The sequence below is a fragment of the Opisthocomus hoazin genome, chromosome 2 (genome assembly GCF_030867145.1).
Source record: "Opisthocomus hoazin isolate bOpiHoa1 chromosome 2, bOpiHoa1.hap1, whole genome shotgun sequence".
Taxonomy (NCBI): Eukaryota; Metazoa; Chordata; class Aves; order Opisthocomiformes; family Opisthocomidae; genus Opisthocomus; species Opisthocomus hoazin.
The window spans coordinates 111,343,127-111,362,532 of NC_134415.1; the positions used below are offsets into that span (position 1 = coordinate 111,343,127).

A 19,406-nucleotide genomic window follows, 5' to 3' on the forward strand; every position below is an offset into this window, starting at 1 on the left:
GACAGATAAATTTCACCCTAGAAGCCATGAAAGGGAGCACTACAAGAGTGAATGTTATTTTCAGCAATATTTAACATTTCTATGATTTTGAAATAGAAATCCATCCACAAGGTCATGTGGGGACAATACTACTGAGAGCTGCTGAGCAGCAATGCCCTATTCTATCTCAAACCACAGTGCAGCAGCTCCTTTTTCCAATGTGCAAGGTGACCGTGAAAAGGCAGTGTCTACTCTCCCTGCACCTTCCCAGAAATGTGTTTGGAAGAAGAGAGGAAACTTTTAGAATATCCTTCTTTCTTTAAATTTTGTTTTCAATAAGGACACACTACAGAGCCATAAACTGTATTTGTATCTGTATACAGAAAGGACTGCTGAGTTTATAAGAATCTGCACGTGCTTTGTCCTCCCGCCATGCTTTTAAAAATGTTTTTTAAAAGTTTCTCATTCTAGGTCTGATGGACTAGAAATATATTACCTTCTGTTGACTTTAGTTACTTATTAGATAATATTCTTTATAGTTTTGTTTCCTTAGCATTCTTCAATGCACTGAAGATGAATGTATTCCTGTAGAAATGTATTTCTGTACCTTTTTTGTCTCAATGCAAGAAATCCTTTCTTTATATGCAGGTTTTTTAATAACAGCTCTATTTCTACTGTGTAAAAAGCATACTTCTGACCTAATTCAACCCTGATCCATACCCTATTTGATCAATGAAGTCTTTCTCATAACTCCACTTGGTTTTCAAATTAGTTTTCTGTGTCTTCCTTGGCTTCAGAAGAAATACTTCAGTTAGATATAGCAGCTAACCAACATACAGTCATTCATCTGAAGTTGAAAAAAGCAAAACGTGCATATGTGCTAAGACTTTTTTTGCCCACCAAAATTTACAACCCAATATCATAAAGACAAAAGAAACATTTAAGATCACATAACAAAGCTAAAAACCGGAAACTGGTTGAAATAAAGCTACATGATAACCCTTCTTCATAAAATGCTACAGTAATACAAAAGGAGGGATTCAGCCTTAAGAAGCTGTAATGATCTAGCAAAATTATTTTTTACCTCTTCTAATCCAATTACTCCAACACTTCCTAAGTGTTTTCTATAAAAATTATCTGCTCTATCATCATCAGATTTCTCTTAAAAATGTGTTTTTACTTGTGTTGTGTATTCCCCTTGATATGGAATTGGGATTTATACAGCTGCTAGTGCAGTGAGGAGAGACCATGGCATTTGACAGTGAGTTTGATTTGATTTCATATCCTGAACAATTTTAAGGATGATTTAAGAATTAGGTATTCTGGCAGGCTGAGCTATATAACCAATAGAACAGAAGAATCTTTTTTTTTTTACCTAATTCTTATTGGTGATATGACCCTGCCCTGACATTTTTAGCTTTAACATAACTGTTAAACACACTTCAGTGTGCTAACATCAGTAGCAGCCTGTGATCAATCACAGTTGGCTGGCCCATGCAATATAAACAACCACGCCTGTTCACAGGAGCAGAGATGCTGCCTAGAAACTGCAATTGAAAGAGCCTACTGCCTCATTTTTGAAACTGCTTAAGTCTGGAGAGAGACAAAGAGAAAGAAGCACAATTTTACATGATGATTTCTACTACGTAAATTTACAGTGGTAATTTATAAACTGCAAATTTAGCAACATGTGACAATTTGATTGATGAATTTTGCTTTTTTAGAAGGTCATATTAGGAAGACTTACACTGCCAAGACCTAACACGAACTTGTCATCATGACAGTGCATTTGTAATGCTCTGTCTGAACTAACATAAGGCATTACTTTGTTTTCTGCATCCCCACCATTCCATCAATATCCTAACATAAGAGCAGTACAGTAGAGAAGTATAAAGAATTCATTTCAGCTAGTGGGGGAAGCAAAGATTTCTGACTACTCAGTTATTTATGTGGGGTAACTAAGATACCAGAAATGTTGAAGGACACCTGATCCTGCTTCAAAAGCAGAGAAAATACAGTCACAATCCCTGATCCTTAGGTCTTGCTGAATTTTGTTCAATACTTAGCTAAGTGTAATGCAGGAAGTTTCTGGCATAGACAAAACCTGAACTCATCTTTCTCAACTCTAAGCTAATTCTGCAATTAATGGACCAGACTTTTCTTATTCCCTGAGGCACTGCAGAACAAGTAGAAAGAATATAAAGCTGGGTAAGAAGAATGTGGCATACCAGGGATTCCTACGCTGCCTAATTAGGGTTGCTTTACTATGTCTTTTCACCATGATGGCGGGAAAAATGAATAAAGCAGCAGGGATAAAGTGCCTTAAAATCCCTTACCTATGATATTGTCTTCTATGGGTCTGTATCCTGTAACGGACCAGAGCATCCCTTGAAGATGTCAAATAACTATATTAAAAAACGCTTAAGATTCTGTACCTTTCATCAGGTCCACAATGTATTACAAGACAGAGCTTAATACAAGGCCCAGAATGATGTTTCTGTCTGTCAGCAGCTGAAGTGAGCAACCCTCAGAAAGATCATTCACATAGAGAAGGGAGCTTACATGAGGTTTTCAGGGGTTAGTTACTAAGTTTCAAACTGCTTTACTAATCTACAGTATGTACAACTCTTTGTATGTCAGCCATGACACGTATCTGGAATGTAAAAATAATAATGAACAAAATGTGTGTATCTGATATTCCTCTGCAGATACAAGGTCAAGTTTTAGATATATTTTATGCAGGCCAAAAGAAAACACTAAAAATCACACCAGCAGTGTTTAGTCCACAACAATATGCCCTTGCAGAACTGCAAGAGTTAATAAGACTATGAGAAGTTCTGTTTGTAAAACAACAGATATAAAGAAGGCAAATATTACAATCCAGACTCTGGGGCTGTTGGTAATCGCTTATGTTATCTCCCTCCCTTTGTGCTGGGGCAAGATTGATTTTATTTTTCCTCCCCTCAGGACAGTGGTTCCTTAACTGTCTTGTTCTGTGGAAGACTCTAGAAGAAAGATCCTCTTGTGAATCGATTTAATTTTCTCATGTACATTCCCTCACTTCTCAAACTTTAAAGTTATTTTATTTATCAGCCCAACACAAAAGACTACACGGATTTCTCAGGATAGCACAATTGTGTGCTGCTGTATTAGTTAGTAAAGGTCTGTAAAAAATGGCTCCCCAACAGCTGCTCAGCATGGAATCTGATACTAGGCTTTTGAATTTCTGGGCAATGCATAGGTCTTCCAAATAAGAATTCAGCAAAAGAAACAGGATGCAAAAAAATTCTCTGTGATCAACACCAAGGGAACACCATCTATTTTCTCTACATTCCACATACACGGAATGCGAACGTAATGCTATCATTACCAGCCTCTGAATTGAGTTCATCCACATCTTATACACTTACACACTCAGTTTATATGCACATTTGTTTTTCATGCCAGCATATGATAACTACAGTGATTGCCTGGAGGTAGGATGGTACTAGGGGAAGCCATACTTTATCAATAAACATATACACAAAAAAACAAATAGCAAGTTTTCCAACCTGTTCATGCTGCACAGCTGACTCTACTGTTACAGTTTAATAAAATAAAATTTCCTATTTGTTTACAATTTACTAGTGCTACCTTTCCGATTTCACAGTAAAAAGAACTCCACCGCATCCAGGTCCAAAAGGATTCAGGCACCCATTCCTGCTCTGTGTAACTTGAAGAGGAAGAATAATATATGCATCATCTAATTTAACTGCAAATGACTCTTCTAGCATGATTGGTCTGTTTAAAGATAATGCACAACAGAACTCTTAGCTGCATCCCAGAAGTCATGCAGCACCAGGCAGATAAGATCACAGTGGTTACCAGGAGTAGCAAATGGGAAAAGCACTACAGGAAATGAACTGTTGTCAATAATCTCAAGAGAGTGCTATATTTAGGTCAATTGTACCTGAAATCGTTTGGTGGGGTAATTGCTCTTTGGTCCAGACTCTGCTCTCTGAGCCTGTCAGAGTGCTTGTAGGTCCACTGGATTGGATTCACCAATTTTCTTCCAGATTCATTTTCTAAAAGAAAGAAAGAAAAAACCGAAACAAAACAAAACAAAAACTTTACTAAAGGATAGCAAGCTTTACAGGAACACAGAAAATCACTCACATGTTATTTTAGCTTTCAATAAATGCATTTAATACAAAAACTTGTTCAAATATTCAACTGATATCCTTGGTCTTCTAGAATGGAAATTTATTCAATAATTCAGACCTTTTATTTGACCCTGCATAGACTTTCCATATCTGTTAAATAGCTAAGGTGATTTAGAGCAATCTTTCGCTTCTGCTGATCAGTTAATAATCAATGGAAAACTAGAATTGTTCTTAAATCCTATGATGCGTCCCAGTGCAGCATTATTCAGACTTTAATTTGGGTTGAATCCTTGTCTGATAATACAGCTTACTGTTTAATAATTTAAGACGTTTTATGCATGTATCCAGAGGAATGTGATACATTCAGTTTTAGGAATCCAATCTAATGAGCCACATACTGACCCTTTACAGCAGTTAGCTGGATTCATAGGGGTATCAGAAAACAGCACCTAGTCCTTCTGTCTTATTTCTTAGAAGAACTATAATATTTTGCTTTGATAGCACAAAGTCTCTAGCAGTACTATTCCTTCTTCACATTAAAGAGTCAGTATTAATAGGATGAATTTTAAAGTAAGGAAAAGCCTCTTCTAGCAGCTATTCAGCATGTGTTTGCCTTCTACAAAAACAGATACAGCATCATATTTGTAGTCATTACTCAGTGCTTGTGATTAGCATCTACCGTAATTAAAGAAAATGTCATGATGTAACTACACTGCTGAAGAATAGAAATGTACTTTTTATTTTAAAAAATCACAAAGAGAATAAGATACTCTGCTGAAAGCTGCAGTAGGTGCATCAGTTATTTTAGCTATTGTTTCTTGTGTAGAACTTCAGATTCAAAGATACTCATTAAACTGAGTAGATGGCAATAACAGACGAAGTGTTAATGGGACAGCAGTGGAGTGTGTCAGGAAAATGAAGAGACCCTGAGGGGCTCACCATGCTGTTTATGCTCAGCTAAATTCAGCAGCATTACCATAAATCCTCTAAAAGATACTGTACTCAATTTCTTATATGTTACCTTTCAGGCAAGGAAATACTCTATGAGATTAAAAAATGGGAACAAAAAGAAGATTTTAAACTGTTTTCTACTAAACAAACCATTTGCATGTAAATACACTAAGCAGTACTCCATTATTACTGTTTTGCAATTTTATAAAAATAAAGAGAGGTTCTTTCAACCTTCAAAAATAATGTGCGAATCTAAGTGAAAATTTCTGAAATTGTACACAGGAACAGAGCCTTTAACAAAAGAATCATCATTTCTTTCATAATATTCTTTTATAATTTAGGGATCAGGTTTCGATATCAATTTCTCACATACATAGTTCAACTGTCTAAAGCACAATTATGCATAAACCAAATAAATTTTCATGAGAGTCCTGATTTATAATTTGCTTTTTCTATCCTAAGATGGCATTCTGAGGGAGTAAACTATTCTTAGGAAATGGACATAAACCACTAATTCCAATAATTTATTGCTTAAAATATAAATATCTTAAGACACCATTCTGAATGCATCTTCATGGTGACCTTAATGTGCCTTTTCTCTTTGATCTTAGAAAGAAACTTATCCTCCATAAGGATAGATGGATTTATTGCTAAGGAGAAAACGGCCATAACACACTATAACTTCAATTATAAACTCAGCTGCAGGTAAGAAATAATTATTTACATAATAAAGGTACCAACAAAGCTGTGAAATGCTTCATATAGTCCATTTTTCTGTTTCTGTTTACCCGGTATATGGCTATTTACCACTCAGCAGTAGGGGGTAGCGGTGCAGAACGCCCCCCGAGCCCTGTTTCAGCACCACGGCCAGCGACCGCCGCGCCGCACGGCCCGCCCCACGCCGTTCTTCAATTCAAATAATGTGGTTTTTCCTTTTTTCCTCCCAGTGACGTGGTGTTGAGGCCTACTTATGACTTCTGATTATTTGAAGCAACGAGAATTAACAGAGCCGAAAACGAGTCAGTTGTTAAAAAATATACGCCAGGGCTAAGTGGCTGACAATGCCGGCTCCCACTGCGCACTCCTGACCCTCCTTTTGAACCCAAAAATCCGACCTCCAACAGCACTCTCGTGTTTATGGCGAATACTGTTTGGCACACACAAATCAAGTCCCCTCATGTGCAGTACCGGTTCAGAGACCTACCCCAATATCAGCCTGGCAAATACACACGCAGCTGTAGGAAACTTGCCTGCCCCTGAGAATACTGGAAAAATCAAGTCCCCACAGTTTTCCGTTAAAATTCTGCTAGTGATAAAAACGCTTTGTTTCAGGGACCCAAACAAAAAATTCAGTTACCCTTGCAGAAGTAGAAATACAAGCTACTTGTAAGAGGCTACTGTGGAGACCCTCCTTACCGCTTAGCACCTCAGAAAAGCGTATTTAAAAGACAGATTAAATGACACAGCCTCTGACATGCCCTAAGCGATGCATTTAATATGAGAATGGCAAAAACACCTACACTGGACACATTATCCTTATGAGCAGTAGATGTTTTAGTTGCAGCCAAGAAAATTCCCACAAAACGGTTAAATTCCGACTGATGCTGAGAACCAGCAATTCCCACAAAGGTCATAAAGAGCTCCCAGTTCCTATTCCTCAAGGTACAGAAGGAAAACTGAACCAGTAAAATAAAATCACAAGGAAATGACCGGCTCTACCTCACTCTCACGTAAACACCGCCTGCCTCTAAGAGGTTGTGTGCTTCCTCCAGTCTAACCGAGTATTTCAACAGTAGTGGTCACTTCAGTTGTTTCTTGCAGTAATTTGATTTGCTTTACTGTTTTTTTCAGGGAAAGGTGAAATAACTACAACTATTTCCCATAGCTGGATAGTTTTAAAAAACTGATATTAAGAACTGATGTAATATTAATATTTACGAGATCTTTGTGATTGTGGACAGATTTTAGCAGATGATAGCTTATGTAAATTTACAGACACTAAAGTCATACTTCTGGTTATCCAGAACAAATAAAAATATAGTGGACCAAGTCCTCTTCTGCTGACACTAGACAGACTTCCGTCACGCTTTTCAATGGAAACAGTATCATAAACCCAACCTCTAAAAACAAACATTAAGTCAAAGGCCAAGAAATATAAAGAAAAAACATAAAGTTAAAAAACATTAGCTGAACAACAAATAAAATTTTTTCAATCAGAACATAAAATTCTGAATCCAACTGTGAAAAAGAAGAACTTCATGTAAGGTGAAAAAACGTTTTCCCTATCATTACATATTTGGTGTATTGTCTTCTTTCATCAACAACACATTTAAAACTACAAAGAAGTGTAAACATCTGTGAGCCTTTACATTAACTTCTATGTAAATTCACCAACAGACAGTGCCAATCCTGATTTGAGATAAATATTTCCTAGATTTATAAAACACTATTATCTATAAATAAAGATAATTAAGAAAAAGTGGTCTCCAATATAAAAACATAGCAGAGTGAATGCTGTTCATGAGAGGAAGAAGATATCCAAAGTTGACACTTACTTCTCTCAGAAAATATAAGAATATCAGCACTGAAAGCCAATAGTCCATGAGCATCCTTGCTAATACTGGATGTCATGTTTTCTGATGTCAAGAGTAGCTTTGGTGGGATTAATGGTTCAAAGAATCAGTCGCTGCCAAACAAGGATTTAAAACTAATAAGGAAAATACACAACTGGCACTGAGAGGAGTTTTTGGAAAGGCTGCATGCATTCCTCAGACGGTGGATAAACAGTCATCTCCTTACTGTGAGGCACACTGGAGAAAGTGGGAGACAGTGCACTGATACTTGAGTGAAAAACCTGGGGACTTTCTCGACTGCAGAAGACAATGAAGATGGTGAAAACACAAGGAAAGTCTCTGCAGTGTTACTTGCGGCTCTTCCAGAGGGAGCAGTGTGTCCACTGCCAGGACAATATGGAATCTGAAAATTGCCTTACGTGAGAGAGTGGCACCCCAACCGGACTGGATGAGTCAGAATGTTGTCCTTTATCCTGCATCTTAAAACCCTACTACAAAGCAAATTACGCTAGGAGAAAGGCTGTTACATTCCAAGCTGTTGATCTGGAGGCATTTCAAAAGTCAACAAGGACTTTTTTGTGTTCCGATTCACCTCCTCAATACAGTGTTACCCAGAGAGCAAGAGAAGAAAATCAGGCAGGTAATCAAAGCAACTCGCCAAAGATTAAACTAAACGTAGGGCAGATAATTGATTCACCCTTCTGGATCTTTCCTGCTGCTTTCCGAAGCAAACCAGAGGTAGCGATGGCATCTTAAGAAATACAAATAACCAGACAAATGGAAGCATAAAATAAATAGCATTAACTTAGAGATTATAGACCCATACACTGCAGAATACGAACTATATGCAGCAAGAGTTATTAGCAGATTTAGTTTTACCCTCCTACACTGACAACTACTGGAGAAGAATTTTATTCTAAGTGAATGTGGCGAAGCATCATGTGTTACTGATGTGCCTACAATGCCAGATTTTGGGCAGAGCTGTTTACACAGTCTGCTGTGCACCAAGGTCGAACTACTTCATGACTACAGGTGAAAGTGCCGAGCACCTACTGACTCCTGTGTGGACTAAGGCCCAGTTTTGCCATCTGTTGTTACAAGTTAAAATTATTATTCTGTCTCCTTCAGTCCTTACCTGAAGTTAGTTAACAGTAAGACCATCTTTCAACTAAAATGAAAGCAAAGTGCAATATCCAGCATACTGTAACATAAATAAGCATAGAAGAAGTCTTCTCAGTACAACAAAAAGAAAGCCATAGAGCCTGGTTCAGGAAACACACTGTATTCACACACTGGATCCGTTTCCTGCGTCTTAGTTTGATGGTGACTTAAAAGGTCCTACGATGTACCTGAGCCATGTTCAAAAAAATTGACACACATCTTTAAAGCCTAATGAGCAAAGATACGCATACATTAGAGACAACTAGGTAGACAGTTATTGATCTTTATCTTTTATCCAACTATCTACTTACAAATGGGAAAGGAGGAAGGGCACACTTCTGCCTTACTACTGTTTTGCCATGTGCACACAAGCTTGATTGACCAGTGATTTTTTTCATACATTACTCTGCTGAAATCTGCTTTACCGGTGTTGTCAGAACAGAAGAGAGACACGTATGGGAAGATCCTCTTTCATTGTCCTACCTGGTCACACCAACAGCTGTCACTCTGTAGCTGCAAGTTCTTATGTTGCTTGACCAAGACAAATTGATGTATTCCAACTGATACCTCTTTAAAATAGTAATTTATGTGAACTACTTTATGCTAAGATTCTGAGAACCAACAGATGAACAATGTGTAACTGAATTGAACACAAAATAAAATCTATGTCACTGAAATACTGATTTCAAAAAATGTAATGTGGAAACAAAAGTACTGGGTTTGTTTCGTGGTAAGTCACATTGCAAATAAGTATATTAGTAGCAAATATATGAGCAGTATGTTTATAGTACATTACACAAGCTAATGCTAAAGCACTACTCTGGACCTGAAAATTACCATTATGTATAGTAAGTTGCAATGATCTACATCACAGAAAGTATTGCTGTGAATGAAACTTACTGTTGATTTGTACAGTACTCTCAAAGATTTATTTGAAATACAAATAATTGATCTTTTAGTGACACTTGACAAAAAAGAAAAGCATAAATAATGTTTACAAACTGGTCTACACTTATAATTAGAGGAAGATAGATTCTGAAATGAAAATTAATATTTACTAGTAGTCATTCATTGCCCTTCAATTATTTTGTCATTTCAAAGACAGACAGATCAAAAACTAAAACAATACATGATCATTCACACACTAAGAATAACTGTGTATAAGTGTAAACAGAGAGGGTAACTCTCCTCCAGTGCTGACATTTGTCTGCATGAACAACTGGAAAACACTCGAGAAAAATGAATATGGTCCTACTGATCAGATTTCTTTGCAAATGATTTGGGAATAGATTAGAGTGCTAAATTGATCCCAAACTGCATTTATAGCAAATATGTAGCCATGGCTGTTACTCTCTTCTGTTAAGGCATTTTATGGCTTCAGACTATTTCTCAGGTGACTTTAGCTCGGAAAACCACTTTTCTTTCCTCCCCATATTTCTCTAGTACTGTCAGGCAAGAGAACAATACCTGGCATCACTACTTAAAGCAGGGCCTCAAATGAAAGGCTGGGGCAGACCACAGGTAGCTGGAGACAGACAACCACTACAAAACAACCCCAGACAAAATCTCTAATAGCAAATAAACAGGAAAGCTAAGTATGCTTATGAGCGTATGTGTTAGGAGGACAAAGCCTTGGTGTCCTCTGATGCATGTATACGAGACCTCGGATGGGACATGGGATATTTGTAGGGCAAGTTCCTACAACAGACTGATTTCTAATAGTGTCAAAACTAGAAAGGTGGGCTGGTGTATCATCTACAAGGTGAACTACATATCAAAGAGCTTTATTGGCATATCTGTAGAGTAAATACAGAGCTTTCTTGAATGGAAGAATAATCAGCAGATGTAGACACACAGACAGGTGTGCAACTTGCCCCAAAGGTAGGAAAATACATATCTTTAATAAAAGAAGATACTTTTAGAATCCATTATTCAATACACTACAGTGTGCTCCACCCCTGTGCTGCTTAATTTGTATCAAAAGAGGAAGAAAAAATGCTTGACTAGCAGGTAGAACTGGTGTTGAATAAATAACTTACGGATTAACAGATACTCCAAAGTAAGACAAGCTTAAGTTCTGTTTAGATTCAAAAAGATTTGTAATAAGGCCATAACAAATAGAGGTGCTGGATTACAAGAAGATGTAACAAAAAACACAGGATTATTCAAAATAGTCAATGGCCTCATGCAACAGCCTGAGCTGTGGGTGATACAGTCAGCTCCCTGCCACATGCCCAAAAAAGTCATCTCATGACGAGTCTGAAAATACAGCACGAGACAGGCATCCTCTTTCCCCTGGATGTGAAGGGTAGAAAAGAATAGAAAAGACAGGTGAAATTAAGAGTCAGTGCTGAGAAGCTGTTGAAGACCACGTTTATATTGTCAAACAAAAGACATAAAGCAAAGTAAGGAGACGAGCAAGAAGAGAGATGAGGGAAGAGAACAAGATGCATGAGTGTTGGGTCACTGAGGCAAATGGGAGAATTTTGAGGAAAAGATGACAGAAAAGCAAGCATGAATGGGTGTTACAGAAAATTAAAGCAGATCTTTTTAACATTCTTGTTGAGAAAGCTAATGAGATATGTATATAAAAGGTGAAGGTTACAAATAGGATAAGAGAAGGATTATTACCGTGAGCTGAAGCTTTCAAGTAAGTACCAGAGGTAGTGGCAAGAAGGTCATAGGAATGCCAGTTGAACATTTTTCATGACTTGCAATATTTTAAATTTTACAATAAAGCATTAAGGTGATTCTCCACATTACAGCTGCTATGTTAGATGCTAATACTATCCAAAAATGGCCTACATAATGTAATATTTCATCACCGTGCCCAGTATGTCTCAGATCATCACCATAATTAAGGTAATGGTATCAGGCAGCTTCTTCTCTTCACCTCAGCAAGTTTCAAAAGCTTCTGTTCACTTCCCCATTTCACTGCCCAAGTCCAGTGGCTGTTGTTTTCATTCCTTTCCTCATAGTTTGCTGTTTTGCAACAGATTTGCAAAATAGTTAAAATTCTCCAGGGTTTTCTCAGCATGTTCTGCTTTGATCCAGGTCTCATTTTCACCAAGGAAATAATTTTGTAAGTCAAAGATCCTGACTAAGGATACCGAGGGTGACAACCTGCCCTTGTTCTACTACAAGTCCTGGACAGGTATGGGTTGTTTTGTTACAGGCACTGTGAAAGACAAAGGTAGGTTGCCTTCTTGGGGCTGAGTTGCCACTAACATGTCAATGTGAGAGAGGGACTGTTGCAAGAGGAACACACTGAGAGCAGGAATGCACCTCAAAAGGCTGGCATAACGTACATGGGTTGCTAACATTCCTGCAAGAAGAGCATCAGCCAGTGCAGAGGTACCCGGCTGCACCTCCGCTTTCCAGTAATAACTGTAAGAGACACAATGAAGAACTAGAGACTTCTGACTCTAATTTTTGTGCCTTACACCTCATGTGCAATTGTTTTCATGGCTTCAAAAGACAACAGGTGACTCTCTGAGACCCAAATTCTCAAACGTTTTCAATTGCCTGAGAACTTTTGAGGATCTGCACCTGAAGGTGTCTGGTGAGTCCCCAGGGAACACTTACGATTAAGAGCAGAATTTAACACTGGTATTGGAAATGTATTAGGAGATTTACTACATATCACTAAACCCAAGATGTATTTACAACAGGTTCCATCTTGTTCCCATTCAAGTCAACAACAACAAAAAAATTCTACTTTTTGTAAATGACAGCAGCATAACATCCATAAATTTAGATAAGATACTTTGAAAGTCTCCCCTTGTGCTACCCAATTACCTGATGGTGATAGTATAAATTAAAAAAACTGTCAGCAGTTTAGATTGATTCTCCTCTTGTTGCCATTTATTAGTATTGATATAGAGATCTATCACTGAAATGAGGATAAGTTAGGCCCTAAAACAATAGGCTGTTTAGCACCATCAGCTTAGACCTCAGATTTTTTTCCTGTCTATTTTACATAATCAGCACTACTACGAATCAAACATTTATTGCAGAAACTCAAAGGACTTCTCACCTAACTTTTCCTGGGGGTTAATCAATAAGCCTAATTAAAAACCCCTGCAACCTTCAATCATTCAATTGCTCAGGACTTGCAGTGATATCAAATGCTAGAAGGAAAAGCTCTCTACTTGCCATGACTGAGAAGCTTCAAGAAATATTAAAAACCAAGGGCAGATATTTTGGCCTGCCAGACAGACAGCAGTGTAAAAATACGTCTGAGTCACAGCATCTATGAATCTTCACGTGCAAAGTTGCTGACAGCTTGAATAGTTGTGACTGAAAAAGGTCAGCAGGATTCCATAAATGTTTCTGTTGGTTCAGGTGCTGGGAAAGATGCAATCACAGCAACAACCTACAGGTAGTCATCGATACGCTACTGTGTTACAAGAGCGAGGAGAAGAACCAGGGGCTCAGACACTGATGTGGTGAATATGAGACAGGAACAAAGACTATCAGATGGAGAGGAAAATGCAGAAGTACTAAGGCAGAGGGAAGGAAAGATTATGCACATCATGGCATATGTTACCTATAATGCAAAATTTTCAGTATGCAATTCTTATTTACAACACAAAAAACACTCTTCACTGAAATCTGTGAACTTGTAAATACAAAATAATTAATGTTTTCTTCCTAAAGATCTGATTTATAATTGCTGAAGTGTATTTCTGTTGTAGAAGCCTTTGTAACTACTTTAAATGTACATTCATTTTCATTTAAAGTAAACAAAATATGGTGTAATGTAAAAAGTTTGAGAAAATAAGAGGATTTAAATAAAAATGCATACATTTTCATCAATAAGTATCATGAAACAGCTGACAATTTTTAAATAGTTGAAAGGTTAGGGAAATGTAAAAATATGAATGGAAATGAGAAAACAATTTTCCACATCCCTTCCCAAGATTCCTATTCAAGCAAACAAAAAAATTACAAGAAAACATGCAAAAAAGAAACTGCATTAATGAACTTCAATAACTGTACTTAATTACAAAATCTAGTCAGGAATAGGCTGCTACCATAAGGTAAGACAGGTTGCAGACAGTAGTCCTCTATGTAAAAGCAAATGTCAAAAGAAAAGCTCTGATATTTGGTTGTGGGCTCCCACTTTTCACATAGGCATTTCCTAAATCCATGTTTGATGAGCTTCTCCAGCTATAAATTCTGTAAATTCCCTCTGGAGCAGTGCAGAGTGTGCTTCATGAAAATGTCATCTGCCAGCGCTGCAATTACTCACACTCCAGCAATCATGTGCACAATGCAGAATGGGTCGAATTCAGGTGAGAACGAGAACCAGCAATCAAGCCTCTGGAATTGAGAACAAAGCCATTTTCTTTCATTTGCCATCAACACAACCATCAAGGCCTTAATTACAAGGCAAGTGTCAAGCCTGGCTGCTGAAAGGCTTATTATTATACAGCTGAGCTTCAAATCAGTTTTGTATTGATGAACTGCAAAAACGAGGAAGCCAGCTTAGCCCCATAACAAGAGAAACAGGGACTAACTGATTATGTGATTGGCAGGAAAAAAAACGGACATTCAAAAATACATTTTTAGACAGAAAAATAATTAGTGAACAGCACACCTAAAACCCTTCTATAAACATATTTTCTATATGAACAGAAAATCTGAGTGGTCTGATAATTCAAAAGACACTTTCTTTATTTGAGATCATTGTAGTTTCCACAAAAGACACTGCAAAAAGAGTCTCTTTAGGTCATGCATTCTGTTTTTCAGACAGTAATGCAGGTCTGTGAGTGTTCTCGTGCCCCCTTGTACCGAATTGCATGTCTATACCTTGAACATAGAGATATTAAGAGAACTCCACATGTACTCACAAGCCCTTGCCCAACAATTCTCTAACACTAGATTATTTGTCTTCACATTGAACAGCAGATGAGAAATCACCATTTAGTAAGCAACACGATTTCTTTATGTTGATTCAACTGAATTATCAGTAAGTACCACATGATAACTAAAAGCCAAACATCCTCTCTTTTATCAATTTCTAGATAAGACTTTTAAGCATAACAAATAATTAATGAACTGTTAGAACAAGGCCTGAATTTGGAACTGGCTGTTGATACAATATTACTGTTATCATAAGTGTTAAATCTTTTGGTTTGTCTTTTGGTTTTTAAACCCATATTCTGACTTCGCCTCTGCACGTCCTATGTGAGCGGACAAGTATGTGCTTAGCTCATTGGTCTCCCTTTTTAATATGTAAGACCAATAGGCTCATGTATGGCAGCTAGGAAACCATTTAGGTCAAGGAACACGAAAATAAATATTCACAAAAAAAATGAGAGGACATGACAGCGACAGTCACATCTCTATCTTGTCATTCACTTTCATTGGCTGTAAACTGGATTTACTCCCATGGCATATATAGATATTATATACAACACATACGAAAAATCAATTACTCAGAAGTTAGGAAATAACAGAAAGACGATACCCACCGGAAAATATCCAATATATTTTACTGGGGAAAAAAGGAAATTTTAAAAAAATCCAGATTAAAAATGGATGGAAATTTTTGGTTTCAAAGGGGAAAAAAGTAGTCAGGCTTCCAGGCCATCTTTTTGAAATATACTCAGGTAATTTCAGTGGAGTTTAGGTAATTTTACCGTATCTGTTTACACTTGTATGTTTAGACATGTAATTATTTTTTAACTTTTTTTTTCAGTTTCCATTGAACGACAAAGCACCGAATGACTTAATTCCCACTGTGCCGTTGAAATACTCTAGATATAGGAACAGTGTAGAAAACTCTTACAAAAGCTGTATTAGTTTCACTTTTGCTCAGTATTATTTTTGTTATTTGTATTTGTACAACTCCTTCATTCCAAGGAATTTTAAGAGTCCACCTGATCGACTTCAGTCAAGCACCATCCCTTTCATTCAGGAATAGGTCTCTGCTTCTTTGTAGCTCAATTTAGGGTTCTAAATCATAAGATATATTATTGTATCACAAATATGCATACAAGTGACACTTTATTTTTGTAGTCTTTTCTTATTTAGAAACAACCAGTGGAACAACGCATTAGTTCCTCAGTGCCAAAAAAGTAAAGAAGAAACTTTTAAATTCACATTCTTTTGAGTGAACCTTAATACACAGAATAGCCAAGAATCACTAATTACCTCTATAAGACAATATGCTGAAAGTATTATTAAATGTACATAAATAGAAAGATTTCTGAAATATGTCATTCCCATATATGGTTAAAAAACCGATGCTTGGATATCCAGATCAGAAGACTGCTGCATTATGTCTGAAATCTAAAAATGAAAAATAAATATTTTAACAATTGTTAGGAGTAGCATTGGTAGGTATGTGAAGAACACTGAAGTGCCTAAAGACAAAGATAAATGGAACTGGTACCAGTGGCTTAAGAGAAGTTTATTGGCATAGAATTATAGAATCATGGAACAGTAAGGGTTGGAAGGGACCTTAAAGATCATCTGGTTCCAAGCCCCCTACCATGAGCAGGAACATCTCCCACTAGACCAGGTTGCTCAGAGCTCCATCCAACCTGGCCCTGAACATTTCCAGGGAGGGGACAGCCACAGCTTCTCTGGGCAACCTGTGCCAGTGCCTCACCACCCTCATGGTGAAGAATTTCTTCCTAACATCTAATCTAAATCTGCCCTCTTTTACTTTACAGCCGTTCCCCCTTGTCCTATCACTACACACCCTTGTGAAATGTCCCTCTCCATCCTTCCTCTAGGCCACCTTCAGGTACTGGAAGGCTGCTCTAAGGTCACCCCGCAGCCTTCTCTTCTCCAGGCTGAACAGCCCCATCTCTCTTAGCCTGTCCTTGCAGGAGAATTACTCCAGCCCTCTGATCATCTTCATGGCCCTCCTCTGGACCCACTCCAACATAGTTTGATGTTCTTGACGTGGTTAGACTGCAGTAGCTTAAACCCTTGGTTTGCTAAGGGCAGAAAAAAAGCTCTTCAGCAAAAAGATATAAACAACGTTTGCTGTCAGGAAAGCAAAGTTGTGTCATATGTTCTGTATAGTCAAGACACCCAGATACCTTACGGCAGAATCGAATCCAGTCTAAGAATAAAATGAAAAGTAAAATGGATACTGGCAACAGATCCTCCTATGGCACCAATCTCCAAAATTCGTTTCAAACCAAACAATATTCATAATAATGTAGATTAATTACAGGAGTAAGTTAATATATTTCTGAAGTAAACCATTTAAGAAAGCAAAATAAAATTCTCAGATGTAGCCAAATGATTTAGGTGTCTACATTTTTTTCTTCAAATCAGAACAAGGTCTTACAAAGAGCAGGGTAGAATGCATCCATACACTGAATTGCTGTGGCTTCAGAAATATTCCTGTTCTGAGAGACTAATACAAGAGGACAGTAAGAAAATAAAGGAGCAACATAAAAAATTTATGTAATAGTGTAACTAACGTTCTCATATATTTACTAACACATGCTCTTCTTTTCTCTACAGATGCTTCCCCTCATTTCAGAGCTCCTATTTTCTCCCTCTTTATCCTCAACAAACAAGAGCAGTGTTTTCTTCAGAAGTAATAGATTTCTGCTCTGTGCATCTGTTGAGGGAATTATATGAGACAACTGCTTTCTTCAAGTTTATTTATAAATTTATTTATCTTCCATGCAATTTGGGGGATTCTTCATGTATTTACAGTTAAGCATGTGCCTAAGAACCTTGCTAGATTGACAGAACAAGTGCAAGGCCCCAACCACTACCTTCTGAACAGTACTAGTTAACTCTGACATCCAGCATACAAGAGATTCTTTCAAAAAACATTACCTAAATACTGCCTGGTTAAACTGAATTACCACCATTTGAAAGCAAGTAAACTGAAGTAGTTCTCCAGCTACACAGTATAATGGAAGAACAACAAACAAACCAAATCCAATCAAATTAAAAAAAAATAACAGTACCTTCCATATGAATCAACATATTTTTAAATCCACGTACTTGGGGTGGGAAGGGAAAGGGAAATCTTATGTGTGTAATTTGAGGACACCACCTACAAAAAAATCAAATGGAATACTGCTTGCCCACATTAAAATTGCCACTATGGCAGAAAAAAATATGTTTACGTTGAAAAGGACAGTTGCTGTTCTAAAAATATTTTTTGTGAAACTGTTGTTTATAATTATTGCAGCAGTGTATTCCTACAGTTAGGACCGCATCAACATCTACTTGGCAGGCAGCAGGAAATCACACTGAATACAAAGGAACTGCAAGCCAATGCCTCTTATGAGCAAATGGCTGCATAAACTTGAGTGAGCTACTGACATTTCTAAACTTGAGTTTTATCATGTATTGTGTACCCAAAAAAAGGAAAACTTTTTTTTTTTTTAAAACTACACAGCAAGTCACTTGAAAATACAAAAAAAAAAATGGAGGATTAGCTCTTACTCTTTACTATTTCCCAAAGTTTCCAAGATAGTCTACAAGATTTTTGGAGTCCACAAAGAAGATGGACCGAGGATGAAAGGAGGAAATGCACAAAACTATAAATGTGTTGCTTTCAGTTGCTTGAAGGTCTTAATACAGAATTAATTCTAAAAGCTTGTGATTATGATACTTGGCCTGGGACTCCAAGTGCCTCAGTTTTGCGTATTCTGCCGAAGGCATTACTGAGTTTCTGAGATGACTATGGGCTGCTACCCCTTAAAGACAGATACTTCTATGACTTCTTATGATGGACATCAAAGGTTACCTATCACTTTGGATACTCTTGGTCGTTCTGTACCCTCTATTCATTTGAATCAAATACACAGTGAAGATTCATTGAAATAGGATCTTCTGGAGAAGATCCTGATGCCATCACTTAGTGAATGGCATTACCAAGCAATGCTTTCATTTCAGAGAAAAGTTAAGGTGTAAGTTCAGCAAAGTGATCAAGATACTCAGGTTTCTAAATTATCTACCGGACTCATTCAGTCAAATTTCTTTCATAAATTTTTATAAGGATTTTATGGCCCAGTTACAACTTTACTTGACAGAGCTCAAAAGGAGTTCTCATTCTTAAGGTCATCACTTCAGTGTGTAATTACTGCATGGACCAGAAAGGTGTCTATCAGATAGAGATTTCTATAGAAGTTTTGGATCGGTCAATGGGGGTTTTTTCCATTTTTTTTGGACCAATTACTTATTTTGAAGTAGTTAATGAAACCTTTACCATTTACCTCAGTACACACAAGACTTCGATTTCTCTTTATAAAAAGCCTGAAACGTAAAGCAAAATATATCTGCATTTTTTTTTCTACTCACACTCATAAATGCTGCAAATTAAGGATGGAGTACCCATCACATCTTAATATAAGATAACATTTTAGGTCTTTCTTTGATTTGAGTATCACAACACAGTGCACAGAATGTAGCGTACTAAGTCATTTAAAAATTGATAGTTATAAACAATAATTGCAAAGCAGGATAAGAAAGAAACAGTGATGTACCTTTTGAGCGGGCAGTTCTAGCTTAACTTTGATAGGTTCAGTGGGACTCACTAAAACTAATGTCCCAGAGGACAAAGACTGATGTGACTGTAACTAAGCAAGCTCTCTTTTCTGCAGTTTTT

General features: G+C 37.2%; 1 protein-coding gene across 17 annotated transcripts in view; it reads right to left on the reverse strand.

The window, feature by feature from the left end:
* Nucleotides 1–19,406, reverse strand: part of MYT1L (myelin transcription factor 1 like) — a 324,171-nt gene that overhangs the window by 235,967 nt on the left and 68,798 nt on the right. For all 17 annotated transcript variants that reach the window (XM_075414772.1, XM_075414771.1, XM_075414773.1 and 14 more), the window contains one exon: nucleotides 3,929–4,043. The gene's annotated coding sequence lies outside the window, so the exon portion shown is untranslated. The remainder of the gene's footprint in view (nucleotides 1–3,928; nucleotides 4,044–19,406) is intronic.